At 45.1% G+C, this 22,240-nt stretch overlaps 1 pseudogene; it reads right to left on the reverse strand.

The window, feature by feature from the left end:
• Window positions 1-1,107: 1,107 nt before the first annotated feature.
• LOC139163076 (zinc finger protein 850-like) overlaps window positions 1,108-22,240 on the reverse strand; it is a 46,446-nt pseudogene continuing 25,313 nt past the window's right edge.

Here is a 22,240-nt window from a genome sequence, read left to right on the forward strand (position 1 = left end):
CTCTGCAGCCTGCCTTTCTTCTTCTTTGCCGCCGCTGAGGGACGGAGAGAAGGATAGAAAGGAGAGGGAGGGAGAGATAGAAAGAAAATAGATAGAAATGAAAGAGGGAGGGAGAGATAGAAAGGAAAGAGGGAGGGAGGAAAGAGGGAGAGATAGAAAGAAAATAGATAGAAAGGAAAGAGGGAGGGAGGGAGGAAAGAGGGAGGGAGAGATAGAAAGGAAAGAGGGAGGGAGGAAAGAGGGAGGGAGAGATAGAAAGGAAAGAGGGAGGGAGGAAAGAGGGAGGGAGAAATAGAGTGAAATGGAGGAAGAGATATTTTTTTGTCCAAACTTTTCTTTAGCCCCCCCGCGCCCCCCCCGCCCGAGAGAGAGAGAGAGAGTTACATAGCAAGAGAGAGAGAGAGAAAAAGAAAGAGATAGCAAGAGAGAGAGAGAGAGATAGCAAGAGAGAGAGAGAGAAAGAGATAGCAAGAGAGACAGAGAGCGAGACAGAGAAAGAGAGAAAGATAGAGAGCGAGAAAGAGAGATAGCAAGAGACACAGAGAGAGAGATAGCAAGAGAGAGAAAGAGAGAGAGAGAGAAAGATAGCAAGAGAGACAGAGAAAGAGAGAGAGAGAAAGAGATAGCAAGAGAGACAGAGAGAGAGACAGAGAAAGAGAGAGAGAGAAAGAGAGAGAAAGAAAGAGAATGAAAGAGATAGCAAGAGAGGCAGAGAGAGCAAGGGTGAGAGAAAGACATAGAGGGAGGGAAGGAGGGAGAGAGAAAGAGAGCAAAAAAGAGAGGAAGAAAGAAATAGGGATGGAGAGAGAGAAAGAAGGGAAGGAAGGAAGGGAGAGAAAGAGGGAGGGAGAAATAGAGTGAAATGGAGGAAGAGATGTTTTTTTTGTCCAAACTTTTCTTTAGCCCCCCCGCGCCCCCCCCCTTCAGTGTTCCCCAGGATTTTGAAAATATGAATAATGTGCCGTGGCTCAAAAAAGGTTGGGAAACACTGATCTATACTTACCTTTTCCTAATTTCTTCTCCCTATTACCCCTCTTATTTTTACATTGCTTCCACTGAACTCAATTATCCCCTCTTGCTCTTTTCATATCACTGTAAATGCCAGTGTAATCATCAGTCTGTTTATTATTTTCAATTCTCTTTTCGTTTTTCTTGTCGCTATAAATTCCAATGTTGTTATCAGTCTGTTCTTTGTTTTCTGTTTCCTTTTCATCCCTGGTTTTCTTTTTCTTCATCTTCTTTTCCCCTCATTATGTATTCTGTATAATCTTTATATGCCAACTTCATTTCCACTTTCTTTTCACCAGTAGTTTCCAGGAGATAATTTTTAATCCCTTCATAATTTTTTTAACATCTCTGGTGTATCAAGACATGTGAATTATGACTGAAACCTTTCCCACAATGAGAAGGTTCATTCTCTCCTGTATGAGTCCTCTGGTGTTTCACCAGGCTGGAATTATGACTAAAAGCTTTTCAACAATCAGGACATTAAAAGTGTTTCTCTCCTGTGCGAGTCCTCTTGTGTCTCACGAGGCTGGAATTATCACTAAAACTTTTCTCACAGTCAGGACATTCAAAGGGTTTCTCTCCAGTGTGAGTCCTCTGGTGTTCCACTAGGCTGTAATTACGACTAAAACTTTTCCCACAGTCAGGACATTCAAAGGGTTTCTCTCCTGTGTGAGTCCTCTGGTGTTCCACTAGGCTGGAATTATGACTAAAACTTTTCCCACAGTCAGGACATTCAAAGGGTTTCTCTCCTGTGTGAGTCCTCTTGTGTCTCACGAGGCTGGAATTATCACTAAAAGTTTTCTCACAGTCAGGACATTCAAAGGGTTTCTCTCCTGTGTGAGTCCTCTGGTGTTGCACCAGGCTGGAGTTATGACTAAAAGTTTCCCCACAGTCAGGACATTCAAAGGGTTTCTCTCCTGTGTGAGTCCTCTGGTGTTCCACTAGGCTGGAATTATGACTAAAACCTTTCCCACAGTCAGGACATTCAAAGGGTTTCTCTCCTGTGTGAGTCCTCTGGTGTTCCACTAGGCTGGAATTATGACTAAAACCTTTCCCACAGTCAGGACATTCAAAGGGTTTCTCTCCTGTGTGAGTCCTCTGGTGTTCCACTAGGCTGGAATTACGACTAAAACTTTTCCCACAGTCAGGACATTCAAAGGGTTTCTCTCCTGTGTGAGTCCTCTGGTGTTGCACCAGGTTGGAATTATGACTAAAACTTTTCCCACAGTCAGGACATTCAAAGGGTTTCTCTCCTGTGTGAGTCCTCTGGTGTTCCACTAGGCTGGAATTATGACTAAAACTTTTCCCACAGTCAGGACATTCAAAGGGTTTCTCTCCTGTGTGAGTCCTCTGGTGTTCCACTAGGCTGGAATTATGACTAAAACCTTTCCCACAGTCAGGACATTCAAAGGGTTTCTCTCCTGTGTGAGTCCTCTGGTGTTCCACCAGGTTGGAATTATGACTAAAACTTTTCCCACAGTCAGGACATTCAAAGGGTTTCTCTCCTGTGTGAGTCCTCTGGTGTTGCACTAGGCTGGAATTACGACTAAAACTTTTCCCACAGTCAGGACATTCAAAGGGTTTCTCTCCTGTGTGAGTCCTCTGGTGTTGCACCAGGCTGGAATTATGACTAAAACTTTTCTCACAGTCAGGACATTCAAAGGGTTTCTCTCCTGTGTGAGTCCTCTGGTGTTGCACCAGGCTGGAGTTATGACTAAAAGTTTTCCCACAGTCAGGACATTCAAAGGGTTTCTCTCCTGTGTGAGTCCTCTGGTGTTGCACCAGGTTGGAATTATGACTAAAACTTTTCCCACAGTCAGGACATTCAAAGGGTTTCTCTCCTGTGTGAGTCCTCTGGTGTTCCACTAGGCTGTAATTATGACTAAAACCTTTCCCACAGTCAGGACATTCAAAGGGTTTCTCTCCTGTGTGAGTCCTCTGGTGTTCCACTAGGCTGGAATTACGACTAAAACTTTTCCCACAGTCAGGACATTCAAAGGGTTTCTCTCCTGTGTGAGTCCTCTGGTGTTGCACTAGGCTGGAATTCTTACTAAAACTTTTCCCACAGTCAGGACATTCAAAGGGTTTCTCTCCTGTGTGAGTCCTCTGGTGTTCCACTAGGCTGTAATTATGACTAAAACCTTTCCCACAGTCAGGACATTCAAAGGGTTTCTCTCCTGTGTGAGTCCTCTGGTGTTCCACTAGGCTGGAATTACGACTAAAACTTTTCCCACAGTCAGGACATTCAAAGGGTTTCTCTCCTGTGTGAGTCCTCTGGTGTTGCACTAGGCTGGAATTCTTACTAAAACTTTTCCCACAGTCAGGACATTCAAAGGGTTTCTCTCCTGTGTGAGTCCTCTGGTGTTGCACCAGACTGGAATTATGACTAAAACTTTTCCCACAGTCAAGACATTCAAAGGGTTTCTCTCCTGTAGGAATGCTCTGGTGTTTCATGACTGAAATTGTGACAGAATTTAAATGTCAGTACATTTAAATGTTTTCTCTTGTTTGTGAGCCTTGTTTAGTGATGCTTTCATTCAAGTCATTTTCTTCCTCCCAAGGAGACGCCTGCATTTCTGTCTGCTTTTCTCTCTCTTCTCTAACAGCTGCTGGAAGAGGAGAATTGTATGGTTTTCTGAAAGAAATGGAAAATATTTTGATTTTTTTTTGCTTGATTTTCTTTCCTTCTCAACGTTGCTTGTTATTTACAATTGTCCCAAGTGTTCTTATTGCCATCCTCTTTGTCTCTGAGATTCAAAGAAAAGTAGAACTTTAATTGTTTATAAAATAGAGATGATGTGTGGAAAAAAGTATATATTACAATGAAGAAGCAAATATACCCTAATACTAATTGCTTACATTATTTATGATTCATAGAAGACAACTGAGATCTATGTTCAAATATCCATTCAAATTAATTAACCCTGCTGTTCAGTTCGAAAAGAACCCCATATCTTATGTTCCCGGGTCTATTTGACCCGGACTGCAAATTGATCATTTTAGGTACTTATATTTGGTCTTTTTGAAATATTTTTTCACCTGGAAACAGGTTTGAACATTTCTGCACACAATGGAATGAAAATTGAACTGAAAAAATTAATCCTTATTGGTTTATTTTGCACTTAAATGTGCCTCCCCCTGCCGTTTTTGTGAATTTTTTTTAGGTTTATTGATAATTTTGCATGCAAAATGCATTATATTTTACTAAATTGGTGTGGGACTGGTAGCTTGAACATTTCTGAACATAATGATATGAAACTTGAACTGGAAAAATTAATCCTTATTGGTTTATTTTGCACATAAATGTGCCTCCCCCCGCCGTTTTTGTGAATTTTTTTTAGGTTTATTGATAATTTTGCCTGCAAAATGCATTATATTTTACTAAATTGGTGTGGGACTGGTAGCTTGAACATTTCTGAACATAATGATATGAAACTTGAACTGAAAAAAGTGATGCATATTCATTTATTTTGCAAATAAAAGTCTCTCCCGGCCTATTTCAATTGATATAAAAAATATGCTGTTAATTTCAAACTTACATACCTGGTTTTAGTAAAATGGATTTCTTTCATACGATTAGTTGTCTGGCTACAATATGCTTGCTTTTCAAAAGGATATTCCAAATATTTCTAGCCAAATATATATAAAAAGTGAAAATAATGGCACACAGCAAGGCCTGAGAGGGGGGTGGCCCTTTTGTGGCAAAAATAAACCAATAAGAATCATTTTTTTCAGTTCATTTCTATTTTTCTTATGTTTAGGATTGTTCAATTTAGTATATCAAAACTTTTGGGGGAATATTCCTTAGAGATTTGTAGCCTAAAAAAATATAAATTGACAAAAAAAATAAATTGACATGTTTCAGATATGCAGGGGAAATTTTTTACAGGGACTCAAACTTGGCTTCGGGTCACATACGACCGGAACAGAACAGCAGGGGTTAATTGGGTCAATCAAGCATTCTTAGCAATGCAAAGGACTATCATCAAATATATATTGAAGTGCTGGGGATAGATTATATAATTGTAGATACTGTGCTTCCCCGAAAGTAAGACAAGGGCCCGTCTTGTGGTGGGACCCAATTTGGGGGTGGCAGGGAGGGCGGAACAGAGCAGCGCAGGGGTGGGGTGAGAGACAGGGGTCTTAACGGTACTGGAGTTTGGCAGCTCTGTGTGTCTCTCAGCTGGTCTCTTTACAGTAAAAAACCTTGCATGGTACAGAAACTCTTCTCACTGCGAGAAGTTGTTAATTCCTTGCCCTCACGAGAAGAGTTTCTGTATTTTCAAGCTGTATATTTTTTTTCCCCTAAAGAGACCAGCCGACAGACACACAGAGCTGCTAGACTCCAGTACCGGTAAGGATGCCCTGTGTTTTCTTTCAACATCCTTCAGTGCAAATTGGGTGCTCTGGGGTGGAGCTCCATTTTTGCTACCCCTCTGCGTTTTCCCCCATTCGGGCAGTAGCCCACCCCTGGATGTGTAGCTCCATCACGTTCCTGGTGTTGTGTCCACTGACCCGCCTCTGGAGGTAGGGGAAAGAAACTTTTGAGGGCTGCCTGAGGAAGCGCTGACAGCCAAATTTCTAGCCAAGCTCAGTGGCAAAAGTAGCTGGGTATGCAGTTAATAATAATAATAATAATAATAATAATAATAATAATAATAATAATAATTATTATTATTATTATTATTAATTGGACTTGCATGCCGCCCCTCTCCAAAGACTCCGGGCGGCTCACAACAATAATAAAACAATTTAGCAGTAAAACAAATCCAATATTAAAAAACATATATAAAACCCCAGCAATTAAAACCATACAGCACATACATACCAAACATAAAATATAAAAGCCTGGGGGAGGATGTCTTAGTTCCCCCATGCCTGGCGATATAGGTGGGTCTTAAGTAATTTGCGAAAGACAAGGAGGGTGGGGGCCGTTCTAATCTCTGGGGGGAGTTGATTCCAGAGGGCCGGGGCCGCCACAGAGAAGGCTCTTCCCTGGGGCCCGCCAAACGACATTGTTTGTTCCTTGTCCCTTCTCTCTTGCATGCCCCCCTCTCTCTTGGCATTAAGGAGTGGGGAAGAGTCTACCTAAGACAAAGCACCAGAAGGAACCTTTTGGCTGAACGTAAGAAATCTTTCCCCTTTTGATCCAGGAATCTCACGAACACCCATTTCTGCCCGAGTTTTGAAGAGGGAAAGATTTCTTACGTTCAGCATGTTTGGAAAAGACAAGGAAGCGCAGTTCAGCCCAGCTAGAGGTTTGGCTGTCAGCTCGGCTTTTAAAAATTATTATTATTTATTGGATTTGTATGCCGCCCCTCTCCGCAGACTCGGGGCAGCTAACAACAATGATAAAAAACCAGCATGTAACAATCCAAGTAATAAAACAACTAAAAACCCTTATAATAAAACCAAACATACACACAAACATACCATGCATAACTTGTAATGGCCTAGGGGGAAGGAATATCTTAACTCCCCCATGCTTGGCAATAAAGGTGGGTCGTGAGTAATTTGCGAAATAGAAAGCGCTCAGGCAGTAATAGCCTTTGGTTGGAAGGACGCGACAAAATGGACAATGCAAAATTGGTATAGGTACATGGTGGACCATATTCAATTTGAAATTATGGATAAAAGGATACATTCGGAAAATGAAACTGAGTTGGGACAACTGATGGGACGGTGGGACAAAGTAAAACGATATATGACGAGCAGAATCCAAGACCAAGCTACAAGAAATAAATTGGAATCACTCTATAATATGTAAACAGATATATTGCTCTTGGGTCAAGTGGACTATACAAGAAACACCCCCGATTTGGTGGCGGGGAATGTGTGTGTGTGTCTGGGTGGTGGGCACATTTCACTATGCACTGTTTTATATTGTGTATAATATAAATTTGTTAAAAATTAATTTAATTTTTTTTTTAAAAAAAGAGTAATTTGCGAAAGACAAGGAGGGTGGGGGCCGTTCTAATCTCTGGGGGGAGTTGATTCCAGAGGGCCGGGGCCGCCACAGAGAAGGCTCTTCCCCTGGGGCCCGCCAAAGGACATTGTTTGGTCGACGGGACCCGGAGAAGGCCAACTCTGTGGGAACCTTATCGGCCGCTGGGATTCGTGCGGTAGAAGGCAGTTCCGGATGCTTTCTTATGCAGCCTGCGAGAGTGTCTTCTCCAGTTTTGCTCAAGAGCCGGAGGCGGAGGAGGATCCATGTCTTGCAGGGCATTCAAGTGTTCCGCCATTGCCTGCATCCCGTCTGAAGGGAGGGAGGTGGAGGATGAAGAGGCCCAAGCCAGCGAGTGAGCAGGAGGTGTTGCAAACAGATGTAGGCAGATCCCAGGTGAGCAGAGGGCCTGAGAAGAACCGTTGTACATACCTGAACGGTCTTCTCAGTGCTCTGGAAGGAGAGTCCATCATGGGTTGTTAACCAATCCTATTGGTAGAGACTGAGTTAATTTAAATAATTAATTAACTGGCACCGCCCACTTAGCAGCCCCCATGAGCCAGTTTTAAAAACGAAGACAATGTAAAAATCAGAAAATTTTATTAACTTCATAACCAAATATAAACTTTAACAGTCCCAGCACTCCGGCGACCTGGCCAAACACCATGCCGGGTGGGTATGGACTCTCCTTCCAGAGCACTGAGAAGACCGTTCAGGTATGTACAACGGTTCTTCTCCATTGACTCTGGAAGGAGAGTCCATCATGGGATATACCAAAGTTCAAGTCCTCTGGGAGGGAAAAGGCAGGGCCGAGGTCGTTGGAGTGACACACACTCGCTGTAAGACACGCCTGCCAAATGAAGCCTCCGCCGAAGCCCATGAGTCTAGTTTATAATGGCGTATAAAAGTAGAAGAGGAGGCCCAAGTAGCGGCACGACAGATATCTTCCAAGGACGCCTGCGTTGACCAAGCCGCCGAAGCAGCCGCACTTCTGGTGGAATGGGCTAGGACCCCGGCGGGGGGAGATTGAGACCTCGATGCATAAGCCTCTGCAATGCAATCTTTAATCCAGCGACTAAGGGATTGCGAAGACACTGCTAGACCCATTGAGGTCTGAGCAAAGGAAACAAAGAGTCTTTCCGTCTTTCGAAAAGGCGCTGTCCTCCTGATATAGAGCTTCAAGGCCCTTCGGACATCGATCTTGTGCCAACGAAGTTCAGAGGGATGTTGACCATGTGTGCAGAAGTCCGGTAGAACCAGTTCTTGCCGTCTGTGAAAATCGGAATTCACCTTCGGGATAAACGAAGGGTCCAACCGGAGCACCACTCTGTCCGGATGGAACACACATAAGTCTGGCCTGACGGAAAGTGCTGACAACTCCGAGACCCTACGGGCAGATGTAATCGCCACCAAAAACAATGTCTTGATTGATAACAGTCTATAGGGAATTGACCTCATTGGCTCAAAGGGGGGTCCCGTGAGGGCCCGTAACACTAGGGTGAGATCCCATGTCGGGAATCTCCTTACCGGAGGAGCGTGTTGATTAATAGCTCCTTTGATGAAATCTCTCACCCATGGATGTTGAGCCAAGGATCGGAATTCTGATACTCGGACTATAGTTGACAGGGCCGCCACCTGCCTTTTTAAGGTGTTGGGGGCTAAACCCCGCTCAATGCCTGATTGGAGAAATTCAAGAATTGCAATGAGCGAGGCCTGCTTTGGATCACAATGACGGGCCGAACAAAATCTGCAGAAGGCTGCCCACGTTGCCTGGTATATCCGCACGGTCGATGGCCGACGAGCCGCCTGCATAGTCGCAATGACAGTGTCCGGTAGACGTTGCTGCACTAGTCGCTCCCGCTCACATGCCAGGCGGCTAACTGGAACCATTGAGGCTCCGGGTGACAAATGGAGCCCTGAGTGAGGGAGACCAGGCGATCCGGAATCCTCCAAGGAGGGGACACTGAGAGAGCTACCAGGTCCGCGAACCACGGCCGACGGGGCCAATATGGCGCCACTAAGATGACCTCTGCCGCCTCCTGAATTATTTTGTCCAGCACCCGTTGTAGTAGACACGTTGGGGGAAATGCATACAGTAGGCCGCTGGGCCATGGAGACAAGAGAGCGTTGACTTTTTCCGCCCTCGGTGAAGGGAACCGTGAATAAAACCGCACCAGCTGCGTGTTGGCTTGAGATGCAAAGAGGTCCACCAGAGGAGTCCCGAAACGTTGACTTATCAGGTGAAATACTCCGGGATCCAGTCTCCACTCTCCGGGGTCCAGGGTAGATCTGCTCAGCCAGTCTGCCTGAACGTTGCTGGTCCCGGCTATATGTTCGGCCGACAGAGAGGCTAAACGGGGTTCCGCCCAGTCGAAGAGAGCCGCTGACTCGACCATTAAGCGAAGCGACTTCGTTCCCCCTTGATGATTCAGGTGGGCCCTGGTAGCCACATTGTCGGTTAAGACCAACACATGTTTGCCCAGAACCCAAGGGAGGAAGGCCTGAAGAGCCAGAAAGACAGCTCTGAGCTCCAAATAATTGATGTTGATTGGGCTCAGATCTTCCGGAGACCAGAGGCCCTGGGCCATGTGTAGCCCCATGTGGGCCCCCCAACCGGACAGACTGGCATCCGTTGTGAGGATTAAGCGGTCCCGGTTGCAGAAGAGGGTTCCGCTGTCCAAGGCAGAGGAAGTCCACCAGCCCAACGATGCCTTGACCGAGGAAGGAAGTTGAACTGATTTTTGAGAGTGACTCAGTTTGGCCTTTTGCCAAGGTAGAAGAAACCATTGAAGGGCCCTGAGATGATGACGGGCCCAAGGTACAATGCCGATAGTTGAAACAAGGGTGCCCAGGAGTTTGGAAAGGAATGCGAGAGACACCCGTTGTTGTTGCCGAAGATGCGAAATCAATTGTCGGATGTTTGCCATCCTTTCTGGAGACAAAGTCACAGTCCCTGTGGAGGTGTCTATCATGGAACCCAGGTGCAACAGCCTGGCTGTCGGAAGAAGATGACTTTTTTCCTCGTTGATCGTGAACCCATGGGATTCCAACGTGTGTCTGGTAACTGCCAAATCTGCCCGCGCCCTCTGGGAGGATCTGGACAGGATAATGAGATCGTCCAGGTATGCCAGAACACGAATACCCTGGGATCGGATCTCCGCCGTCAGAACATCGAGCAACTTTGTAAAGGTGCGAGGGGCCGAAGACAGGCCGAACGGCATTGCCCTGTACTGATAGTGAGAGCCTCCCAGGGCGAACCGGAGAAATCTCCGATGAGACTGTAGGATGGGCACATGCAGGTAGGCCTCTTTTAAGTCTATGGATGTTAATAGGTCCTGCATTCGAATTGCGGCCAAGATGGTTTGAAGGGAATGCATCCGGAATCGCCGATATTTGATGTAAGTATTGAGGTGCTTTAAATTGAGGATCATGCGAACCCCTCCCGATGACTTTGGCACAAGGAAGACCTTTGAATAAAAGCCGGTACCTATCTCGTGCCTGGGCACCTCCTCTATTGCCCGGATCTCCAACAGATGGGCAACCTCTTGCAGAAGCTGAGACCTCTTCAGGGGGTCCCGCTGAACTGGGCACTGCACATAACGGTAAGGTGGGGGCTGCAGGAACTCCAAGCGCAAGCCCTGGGAGACAGTTGCTAACGCCCACCTGTCGGAGGATGTAGTCCGCCAGGCGGCTTCGAAAAACCGAAGTTTTCCTCCCAGGGGTTGTTGAAGAGAGTCACTTAGAGCGCTTGAAGCCCCTCTGGCTGCCACGAAAGGGACGTCTCGACTGTTGATACCCTCTTTGGCGATCCTGGAAGGGCGCTCTATCTCCCCGGAACGTGTTGGAGTTATATGGGGCCTGAGAATAGGGTCTTGCATTCTGACCCGCTGGAGCAGAAGAGTCCCACCGAAAGGACGGTCTGCGCTGGTAGGGAGTATAGCGACGCTCTTGGCGCCGGTAGGCTCTGGGGAGGGACTTTCTTTTATCCTTGTCTTCCACAAGGACTGGATCTAACGCCTCCCCAAAAAGCTTTTCCCCTTGAAAAGGAGCCGAGGCCAGGTTCCATTTGGACTTGAGGTCCGCTGGCCAGCTTCGCAGCCAGAGTAGGCGCCTTGATGATAGTGTTGCTGCCATACTCCTGGCCGAAAACTTGGCAGCATGCAGAGTGGCGTCTGCTGAAAACTCCGCTGCTGCCAACAGCTTCCCAAGATCCTGTCGCAAGCGACCCTCATCCGGTCCAAGTCTGGCCTGCATCTCCTGCAGCCAGACGATAGATGCTCGGGTGAAAAAGGAAGCAGCCGCCGCTGCTCGAAATCCCCAGCTCGCCATCTGGTGGGTTTTTCGGATCAACACCTCTGCCTTTCTGTCCTCAGGCTTTAGGCTATCGCCTGTCTCAGAGGGCACTAAAGACTTAGAAATCAGCTGCATGACAGGCTGGTCTATAGGAGGGAATTCCAATAATTTTTCTACCTCCTCATCACATGTGTAGAATCTTCTCTCTACTGCAGAGGGGCCCTGAGCGGCAGCTGGATGTTGCCAGGGTCTTTTGACACTTTGCAGGATGATATCAGAGGATGGGATGTGCTCTGACTCAGGCTGGGGTTCTTTAAAGAGGACTGTAGCTGGTTTTGTCCCATCTGTGGGGTCTGCTGCTTTTTCAGGGCCTGGCAAGTCGACAGTCTGTTTTGCTTTATGAAGCAATACCCTGAAAGTTGAGGCCTTAAAGAGCCCAGCAGCCACAGGCTGTTCTGGTGGTGTCTCATCATCAGAGAGCTCATAGTCTTTTTCAATTTCCTCTGACGGGCTGGCCTCCTCAGCCCAAGACCCCAAGCCTGAGGGGGGCAGTGCGCACCACAGGTTTTTTGATTGCACCTGGCGAGGCTGCTGCGTAACTTGTTGCACCCCCGCCGCCATCCCCTGAGTGTAGGCATTATTAATTAAATCCTGAACCGAAGGGGACATCTGAGGCCAAGTATCTGGTTGAGGCCTAATCCCTGTAGAAGACCAAGGCTCAGGTGGACCACGAAGCCCCGCTGCTGTTGGCGTGAAGGTGGCTGAGGGTCCCTGGCCGCTCCTTAGAGACTGACTTGCTGACCCTGGTCTAGGTTGGATAGGCCCAGGGGAAGGGAACACCTGAGGCATAGTTGCAGCTTGCCTGTCTGGAGACCAATCGCGGTCTGACATCACCTCTGCTGGCCTTATGGCAGTATGGGGAACTGGTGTGTCCCTGGCCAGGGGCAAATATTGCGCAGACAGAGGGGAAACAGTCAAGGGGGTGTGAAGGGCCGCTTCCAGCCTTTTTTCCAAGGCCTGAATCCTCTTTTCTGCATCTTTAAGTGAGGAAGAGGAATGCTGGGACTTGGCTTTATCTTTAGCCTTGGCCTTGGCCTTGGGGGCAGTGCTAGGAGAAGGCACTTTCCCTGGATTCATTTGATCTTCCATTGTACTTACAGTAACACCGGAGATTAGAAACTGGCAACTAGCTCACACCAACACCACGCACAAAATGGCGACCAGGCACCCCTGGGGCTAGCGCATGCGCAATTCCTGCCCCGATCGGTTGATTGCGCCCATTCTCTGGGCGGAGAGCAACTTTCCCGCCTAGGGACAAAATGGCGGGTGCGGGAAAGACTTCTGAGGGAAATTAGCCCTCTATGCCACCGCGCTGCTCCTTTGGGGGGGGCAACCCCCCCAGGCAATGTATCTCCACTTTAAACAGCCGCCGGCACGCTCAGCAATTTTGAGTTATTTTCGCCGCTCTCGTGCGATCCCAGCATGAGCGACGCGGCGGCGGCTTCGGCTTTTTTACGAGCCGCCGAACAGCTGAGAGGCGCTGGCTCCGCGCCAGCCCTCTCCCTCCAAGCAAAGCTGCCGGGGGAGCCCTGGAAGCCTCTTGATCTTGCTGGGGAAGTGGAGAATCCCCCAAGCCTCCCAGTGGGGGGGGGCGGACCCCCCCACCTTCGGCTCGCAGCCGGGTCTGGCCTCGGAGGCCAGGGACCCCAGGCTGTGTTGCTCCTCGCTTGGGGTGGTACCCACGGAGGGAAGGGGCCCCCGAGGAGAAAAACGGTGGGGGAGTGCCCACGGAGGGCAGAGACCCCTTACTGGAAAGTTAACCTGTGAAAACACAAGAGAGAAAACATTAAAACGGTAAGGTATTCAATTTTAAATAATAACAAAACAATTTAAATCAATTTTAATTAACCCATATGTCAAAATAACATAAGGTAACTCATAAGACAAAAACTCAAACGTCTCTACACTTAGACTGAGTTTTTAAAACTGGCTCATGGGGGCTGCTAAGGGGGCGGTGCCAGTTAATTAATTATTTAAATTAACTCAGTCTCTACCAATAGGATTGGTTAACAACCCATGATGGACTCTCCTTCCAGAGTCAATGGAGAAGCAGATGTTCCTGTCACCATCCCTTTTGCCTCTGCCTCTGCCTCCCTTAGTTGCTGGACTGGCTCAGCTGCTCTGGGCTCTGGCAGCATTTTGAAACATGCTCCCTGTTCTCCATAGGCGGAAGCACCTTTCAAACTGACTTAGGTAGAGTCCAGATGAGCTTATCTAGTCCCGTAGTGCAGTGTTTCCCAACCTTAGCAATTTGAAGATATTTGGATTTCAACTCCCAGAATTTCCCAGCCAGCGAATTCTGGGAGTTGAAGTCCAGAGAGCTTTACCATATTACAGAAGCCTCCAGGAATATCAACCCTATTGCACACTTTAGAGTCATCAGCAAATAGGCAAACCTTCCCTACCAAACTTTCCCCCATGTCACTCACAAACATATTAAAAAGAATAGGATCCAGAACAGACCCTTGTGGCACACCGCTTGTAACCTGTCTCTGCTCAGAATACTCGCCATTAACAATAACTCTCTGATGTCTATGCTTCAGCCAGCTTGAAATCCACTGAACTATCCAGGGATTAAGTCCAATCTTCACTAACTTATCTATCAGCTCTTTATGTGGAACCGTATCAAAGGCTTTGCTGAAGTCCAGATAGGCAATATTCATGCACCACCTTCATCTAACACCTTTGGTGTTCAAGGTGTTGGTTATTACCTATAATGCCCTATATGTCTCAGGGCCAGACTATCCACGAGACTGTCTCTTGCCGCATATCTCCCAGAGACCAATTAGAGTTGGCCTCCTCCAGGCATGTCAACTAAGCGATGCAGGTTGACAGGGCCACTGTGGAGGGCCTTCTCTGTTGCCGCCCAGGCTCTATGGAATTAACTCCCCCCCCCCCCCCCATGTCCGTACTGCTCCCATCCTACTGGCTTTCCATAAGGCCACAATGACCTGGCTTTGCCAGCAGGCCTGGGGGACTTGAATTAAAAACTAGCACGGTCAAGTGTATGCGTTTTAATTAGGGTTTTTGAGTTTGTAATTTTTTTGCTTCTTTTGATTTTGTATTTTATATTATGGTAAACCGCCCTGACTCCTTCGGGATTGGGCGGCATAGAAGTCAAATTAAATAATAAACAAATAAACAAACAAATAAAGAGGAAAGTAAGCAGTGAAGTACTCCAAGGTCCGATCTTAGTCCCAATATTCTTCAATATCTTCATAAACAATTTCAGTGAATGACTAGAAGGGGAACTCATCAAATTTGCAGACAACACTAAGCTGACAGGAATAGCCAACACCCCTTAAGAAAAACTCAAGATACAAAAGAATTTATATAGATTTGAACAGTGGGCCTATCCAACAAAAGGAAATTAAATAGAGGGGAAAAATAGGTTGTACACTTAGCCAATTAAAAACCGAATGGCAAGGTACAGAACTAGCTCAATAGCAGTAATTCAATAGCACTGTGGTAGGATCTTGAAGTCCTACTTAGTGAACAATCAACTAAAAGGAGCCAACAGTGTAATGCAATAGCCACAAAAGCTAACGCAATCCTAGGCTACCTTAACAGAGGGCTAGAATGAAGATCATATGTGAAGTGTTAGTTTAATGCTTTGGTAAAATCACACTTGGATTACTGCAACTAGTTTTCATTGCCATATTTTTTTTTAAAAAAAGTTTAGAGACACTATAAAGAGGGCAGAGAAGACAATACGGGGCTGAAAGCTAAAACATATGAAGAAGGGTTACAGGAATGGAGTATGTCTACTTTAGTGAAAGGACTAGGGGTGACGTGATAGCAATGTTCCAATTGTTGAGGGGTCAAGAAGAAGGGAGTCAATTTATTTTGCAATCCACCAGAAGGAGCAGCCTACAATTTAGGAGAATTTTCCTGATACTGAGAACAATTAACCAATTGTCTGAAATGATATTGGGTCTCCTGCTTGAGAAGGGTGTCCGAATAAAAAAAAGGCTTGCAAGGTCCTTTCCAGCTCTGTCAGAACCCCCCCCCCCCCCCCGTGATGCAGGGAAGCCATTCCCAAAGAATCAACCTTAACTTGAAAGAGACTTTTTTCAGTCTTCCCACCAGCAGAAAATTGCAGCCACCAGTTTCACAACGTGCAGCACCAGTGGGTTTAAATATGGGCAGGAGGGGAACCAGCAGCAGCAGCAGAAGAAGCTGACACGCTTCAGCCCAGTTGTTTCCCTGCTTCCAGGCCGTGGAGGAAAAACAAACAGCCCGACTTGCTCCCGGACTCTCTTCCCATCTGCCCTCAAGTCACCTTCCAACTGCCGCTTCAATCCTCGAAAGAGCACAAGAGCCGCTCTACAGGACACCTTCCTCCAACGTCTCTTCCAGAAGAGGAAGTTCCTCTGCGTTTCTTCTCTAGCAATTCAGTACTCGATGGTTTTAACTCCTCTATTATGACGTTTCAGGCACAGATGTTGCATATCTGACAGCCATCTCTTGATAGCAGCAGAAAAACGCTCTTGTCCCATTTCTAAGGCGTTTGCAAGATGGTTTCACTGTATAAATGCTGTCACATCGTTTTTCACTTCTAGCAACTGACCTTTGCAAGTGAGCCTAGTGAAACAGTCAAATGTGATGCTACTTAGCTTACCAAGATTAGATATGTTCTGAGCCCTAATTTTATTTGTTTTTTAAAAAAAATATATTTTTATTGAATTTAAAACAAACCAACAGACAAAATATACATATATACAAGACCAACATACAAAAAAAGGGGTAGAATGGGGAATTATTTCCCCCTAAAATTATTTTTTGAAGGAAATATTTTTATTTTATTTATTTGTCAAAACATGTACACGATAACAGGTATAAACATAAACTAAAGCAAAATAGGTATAGGTAAATTTGGACCATAGGACACGGCAGGAACGATGGTGCGCTTATGAAAGGTTTGAAGTCAACTGTAGACAGTCTAAGGTTAAGGTTTTTGGGGTCTGGGAAAGAAACCACAGAATCAGGTAGTGCATTCCAGGCACTGATCACTCTGTTACTGAAGTCGTATTTTCTGCAGTCGTATTTGGAACAGTTTGTATTTGAATCGATTGTGTGCTTGTGTATTGTTGCGGTTGAAGGTGAAGAAATCATTGACAGATAGGACATTGTGGTAGATGATTTTATGAATTACATTTAGGTCATATCAAAGGTGACAAAGTTCTAGGCTATCTGACCCCAAACTTTCCAAGTCTCATGGAATAAGTGAGTAGAGTAGTAGAGAAGTGTATGAGCCAGGGTGGAGCAGTGGTTAAAGTGCAGCACGGCAGGCTACTTCAGCTAACTGTTAGCTGTAGTTCAGCAGTTCAAATCTCACCATTGGCTCAAGGTTGACTTAGCCTTCCATCCTTTTGAGGTGGGTAAAATGAGAAACCAGATTTTTGGGGGCCATATGATACTGTAAACCACTTAGAGAGGGCAGTAAAAGCGGAGGCACACTCCCAACATGGTATTCCTCTCAGAACACTTGAATAATGATGTGAAATAAAGAGGCTTAAAAACAGCAGTGGCGCGGGATCTTGAACAAATTGCGCCTTTGCAACCACTTTGTGGCAGTAGACTCTGGAGATCTCCTTGGTTCACTGAGGGGGATGAAGTGCCAGAAGAGGTGTCAGAGAAGTGTTGGAGGAGAAGTAAATCCAAATCTAACCGAGCACTTGTAAGTGCTTATATTAAGACTTACTAAGTGGAGCTCAGGGCAACATACAATAAATAAATAAACAAGATGCGCGTATCATGTCACCCTGATTGCATCTGCATAAAACCACCCAGCCGCCCTGTTTAGAGTGACTCGCTCCCTCCTTAGCATACATATATTGTTTGTTTGTTTGTTTGTTTATTTAATGCCGCCCTTCTCCTTAAGACTCAGGGTGGCTTACAACATGTTAGCAATAGCACTTGTTAACAGAGCCAGCATATTGCCCCCACAATCCGGGTCCTCATTTTACCCACCTCGGAAGGATGGAAGGTTGAGTCAACCTTGAGCCGGTGATGAGATTTGAACCGCTGACCTGCAGATCTACAGTCAGCTTCAGTGGCCTGCAGTACAGCACTCTACCTGATGCGCCACCCTGGCACTTACATATATATACAGATACAGTGATCCCTCGAGTATCGCGAGGGTTCCGTTCCAAGACCCCTCGCGATACTCGATTTTTTGCAATGTAGTGGTGTGGAAGTAAAAACACCATCTGCGCATGCGCGCCCCTTTTTCCATGGCCGCGCATGCGCAGATGGTGTTTTTACTTCCGCACCTGGGAAGACCGACTGAGGAGCCGCCTGCCTGCCCACTGCTTTTCCGCCCGCCGCTTGTCCGCCGCTTGTCCGCCCGTCGCTTTTCCGCCCGCCGCTTTTCCGCCCGCCTGGGAGTTGAAGACCCAGGGAAGGTTCCTTCGGCCGCCCAGCAGCTGATCTGCTCGGCAGCGCAGTAGCAGCGAGGAGCCGAAGATGGTGTTTCCCCGTTGCGTGGGCAACGGGGAAACCCCATCTTCGGCTCCTCGCTGCTACTGCGCTGCCGAGCAGATCAGCTGCTGGGCGGCCGAAGGAACCTTCCCTGGGTGCCGCCCGCCGCTCGAGAGCAAGAGGGGGAGAGATAGAGAAAGAGAGAGAAGGAAAGAAAGAGATGAGAGAGGGAAGAAGAGAGTGTGAGAGAGGAAGAAGCAAGATAGAGAAAGAGACAGAGAAAGAAAGATGAGAAAGGAAGGGAGTGACGTCATCGGGTGGAAAAATCGCGATATAGCGTTTAGCGAAGATCGAGATCGCGAAACTCGAGGGATCATTGTATTCATATACAGATACAGTCAAAATTTCAAAAAGATAGTAAAATATATATATTTAATAAGAGTAAAAACTTTTTAAGTAGTTTATTAACTACAAATAAAAAAAATTAATAGGGAAAGCATATAAATATATGATGGAATACAAAAATATAGATTTGACTCTCAAAGATAATATGATAAATTGGTGTAAAAATATTGGCAGAGAAATCGACGTAGAAACATGGGAGAAAGTATGGATTACAAATTGGAAAATGACGAAATCAGTTTCTTTAAAAGAAAACCAGATTAAGATTTTTTATAGGTAGCATCTCCCACCAAATAGAATTGCCAAAATGTTCCCAAATATATCCCCAAAGTGCTGGAAATGCAAAAAGGAAATAGGTTCTTATTACCATCAATGGTGGACCTGTAATAAAGTTAAGACATATTGGAAAATGATAGAAAAAATGTTAAAACAGATTGCACTACAAGAAATAGAAAAAAACCAGAATTTTATTTGTTAGGCATAACTAAGCGGAAATATAAAAAAGATATTTTTTTATTTAGTTGTACATATTTTAACAGCGGCTAGGATAGTTTATGCACAAAATTGGAAGGGGGAAAATATCCCCATAAAAGAAGATGTAGTAAAAAAAAAATTAGACTGTGCAGAGATGGATATGATGACAAGAAGGCTGAATGACCAAGAAGAATCTGACTTTTATACTTTGAAATAAAGTTTATAAGTGGATAGATTAAAAAAAAAAAAGAATGTTATGAGAAATGTATGAATATATTAAAATGACTTTATAATTTTTCTTTTTCATTAACTTAATTTTATGTTACTAGAATGTTTAAACAAAATTCTTATTTTCATCTAGATTAATATGAATGAATTAAGAATATATTCTTTTTCTGTATTAAAAATTAACTTCTAAGAAGAGAGGGGCAATTGTAACCCCTACTATGTGTTTAAATGTTTGTATGTTTGTGTGTTTTTTTATGAAAATCAATAAAGTTTTATATATATATAAAAAGTAAGTGCTTATATTAAGACTTACTAAGTGGCGCTCAAGGCAACAAGATGCGCATATCAAGTCACCCTGGTTATATCTGCGGAATCCTGCCCAGCCGCCCTGTTTAGGGTGATTCGCTCTCTCCTTAAACAGGGGAGGGGTTTGACGAACCTTTGCAGTGTATTGCTGAGGATTTTAATACGTTTTTCACAGATAAAATCACCCAGATCCGGACGGACTTTGACTCCAACTGGAATGCAGTGTTGGTTGACAACGAGTCAGCGGAGGTGACACAGCCCTGCCTTAGTTCCGTTGTGTGGGAGTAGTTTGACTTGGTAACACCTGATGGACAAGGCCATGAGAGCTCTGAGCTCCGCCACCTGTTTGTTGGACCCATGTCCCTCTTGGCTGATCTCGGCCAGCAGGGAGGTGACATACAGCTGGGTCCAGGAGATTGTCAACGTTCCTTGGGGGAGGGGTCCTTTCCGGCTCCCTACAAGGAGGCACTTGTGTGCCCCCTCCTCAAGCTTTCCCTGGATCCAGCTGTATTCAATAACCATCGTTTGGTCTCCAACCTTCCCTTTATGGGGAAAGTTGTCGAAAGGTGGTGTTGCTCCAGCTTCAACAGTTTTTGGATGAGGCCTCAACAGTCAAGGTTCAGGCCTGGCTACAGCACAGAAACTGCTTTGATTGCACTGATGCAGGAACGATGCACTGATGCCTGGTATAGGGGTTTATCCTGTGCTTCTCAACCTCTCAGCGGCTTTTGATACCATTGACTACGGTATCCTTCTATGGATAGTTGAAGGCATTGGGAGTGGGAGGCAACTTTTTATGGTTGTTCTCCTCCTACCTCTCCGGTCAGTCGCAGTCGGTGTTAGCACTGGGTCAGAGGTCGACTCCTAGGTCCCTCCCTTGTGGGGTTCCTCAGGGATCGGTCCTCTCCCGCCTACTGTTTAATATTCATATGAAACCACTGCATGAGGTCAACCGAGGGCACAGGGTGTGTTACCATCAGTATGCTGATGATACTCAGCTATACATCGAATCCTTGGAGAGGGGCGGGATAAAAGTCCAATTAATAAATTAGTTTATTAGTTTATTTATTTATAATTTAGTTTATTTGTTAATTAGTAAATTAACAAATTAAATGAAGGACACATACATAACCAAGGCAGAATTTCAACAAACAGCCAGTATCTGCAAACAAAAAATAAGAAAAGCCAAGCCCCAACATGAACAATACCTTGCAATGAAAGTCAACGACAATAAACAACAAGAAGTAAATCAAGGAAACAGTCGCTACACTAAAAAATGAAGACGGTAAAGAAATCACGGATAACAGAAATAAAGCACAGCTGCTCAATGCCTATTTTGCATCAGTTTTCACACAAAAAGAAACCACCAACCAACCTGCAACACAGCTGCAAAAAACAGCCTCGGAACTGAACTCAACATAAATAAAAACACAATAAGGGACCAGTTGTGGGAGGTCAATGAGTACAAATCGCCACTATGCTGCGTCTCATGTAAAGTCATGGAATCAATTATAAATCAATCAATTACTCTTCACTTAGAATCTAATAACCTACTCTCTAACAAACAATTTGGATTCAGAAGGAAATTATCCTGTAACCTACTTCACTGCAAAAACATATGGACTACCCACCTAGATCAAGGAAAATCCATTGATGCAACTTATATTGACTTCTGCAAAGCCTTTCGTTCAGTGGTCCATGACAAACTACTCCTAAAACCTAAATCCTATGGATGGCATCTCAGGATTCCTCCACAGGTGGATTACAGCATTCCTGTCAAACAGACAAGTTGTCAAAATTGGAAGCGCCATTTCCACCCTCGTCCCTGTTAAAAGTGGCATTCCCCAAGGCAGCGTACTAGGACCTACTCTTTTCATTCTCTACATCAACGACATCTGCGACCATATCACAAGCAACTGTGTTCTTTTCGCCGACAATGTAAAACTCTTCAATACCACAGACAACACAGCTATTCTCCAAAAAGACCTTGACTTTGTCTCAGATTGGTCTAACACTTGGCAACTTCAAATATCAACTAGCAAATGTTCTGTCCTCCACATCGGCAAAAAGAATCCGAACCTTGTATACAAACTAAATAAACAAAATCTCATAAACAATCTCCATTCAGTAAAAGATCTTGGAATACTAATATCAAATTATTTAAGTGCCAAAGCCCACTGCAACAATATCGCCAAAAAGGCTTCTAGAATTGTTAACCTGATCCTACGTAGCTTCTGTTGAAGCGTGGAACTCATTACCGGACTCCGTGGTGTCAACCCCCAACATTTTCCCCTTAGACTATCCACGACTGACCTCACCAGGTTCCTTAGATGTCAGTAAGGGGCGAGCATAAGTGCACTACGGTGCCTTCCGTCCCCTGTTCAATTGTCCCTCCTATATTTTATATATCTTTTCTCCCATTCATATATCTTTTCCTCTATTCTTCATTGACGTATTCTATTCTCATATCTTTTCTTCTATCCTTTCCCGGATATTTACTACTACATGTTTTTATCCTCTTTAACTTTCAATTTGTATTGGACAAAATAAATAAATAAATAGAAATAAATAAATAGTAATACTGGAAAAAATAATCAAAAAATAGCTTTGCCACTACCTAGAAACAAACAAGATAATAGCCAACAGCCAACATGGGTTTGTCAGAAACAAATCATGCCAAACCAATCTCATATCATTTTTCAACACCATAACCAAATCAGTAGACCAACACAACGCAGTAGACCTAATATACTTGGACTTCAGTAAAACTTTTGATAAACTAGATCACAATCTCCTAATCCACAAATTAGAAAAAAAATGGGGTAGATTATAACACATGTAGATGGATAAACAGCTGGCTGACAAACCGCACCCAACGAGTTGTCCTCAATGGCTCCAATTCCACATGGAAGGAGGTAGGCAGTGGAGTAGCACAGGGTTCATTCCTGGGCCCTGTTCTTTTCAACATTTTCATTAATGACCTAGATGAGGGAATAGAGGGGGAACTAATAAAATTTGCAGACAACAGCAAGATGGCAGGGGTAGACAACACCCTAGAGGATAGGCTCGAAATACAGAAAGACCTAGATAGATTAACACTGT

The sequence above is a fragment of the Erythrolamprus reginae genome, chromosome 2 (assembly GCF_031021105.1).
Source record: "Erythrolamprus reginae isolate rEryReg1 chromosome 2, rEryReg1.hap1, whole genome shotgun sequence".
Taxonomy (NCBI): domain Eukaryota; kingdom Metazoa; phylum Chordata; class Lepidosauria; order Squamata; family Dipsadidae; genus Erythrolamprus; species Erythrolamprus reginae.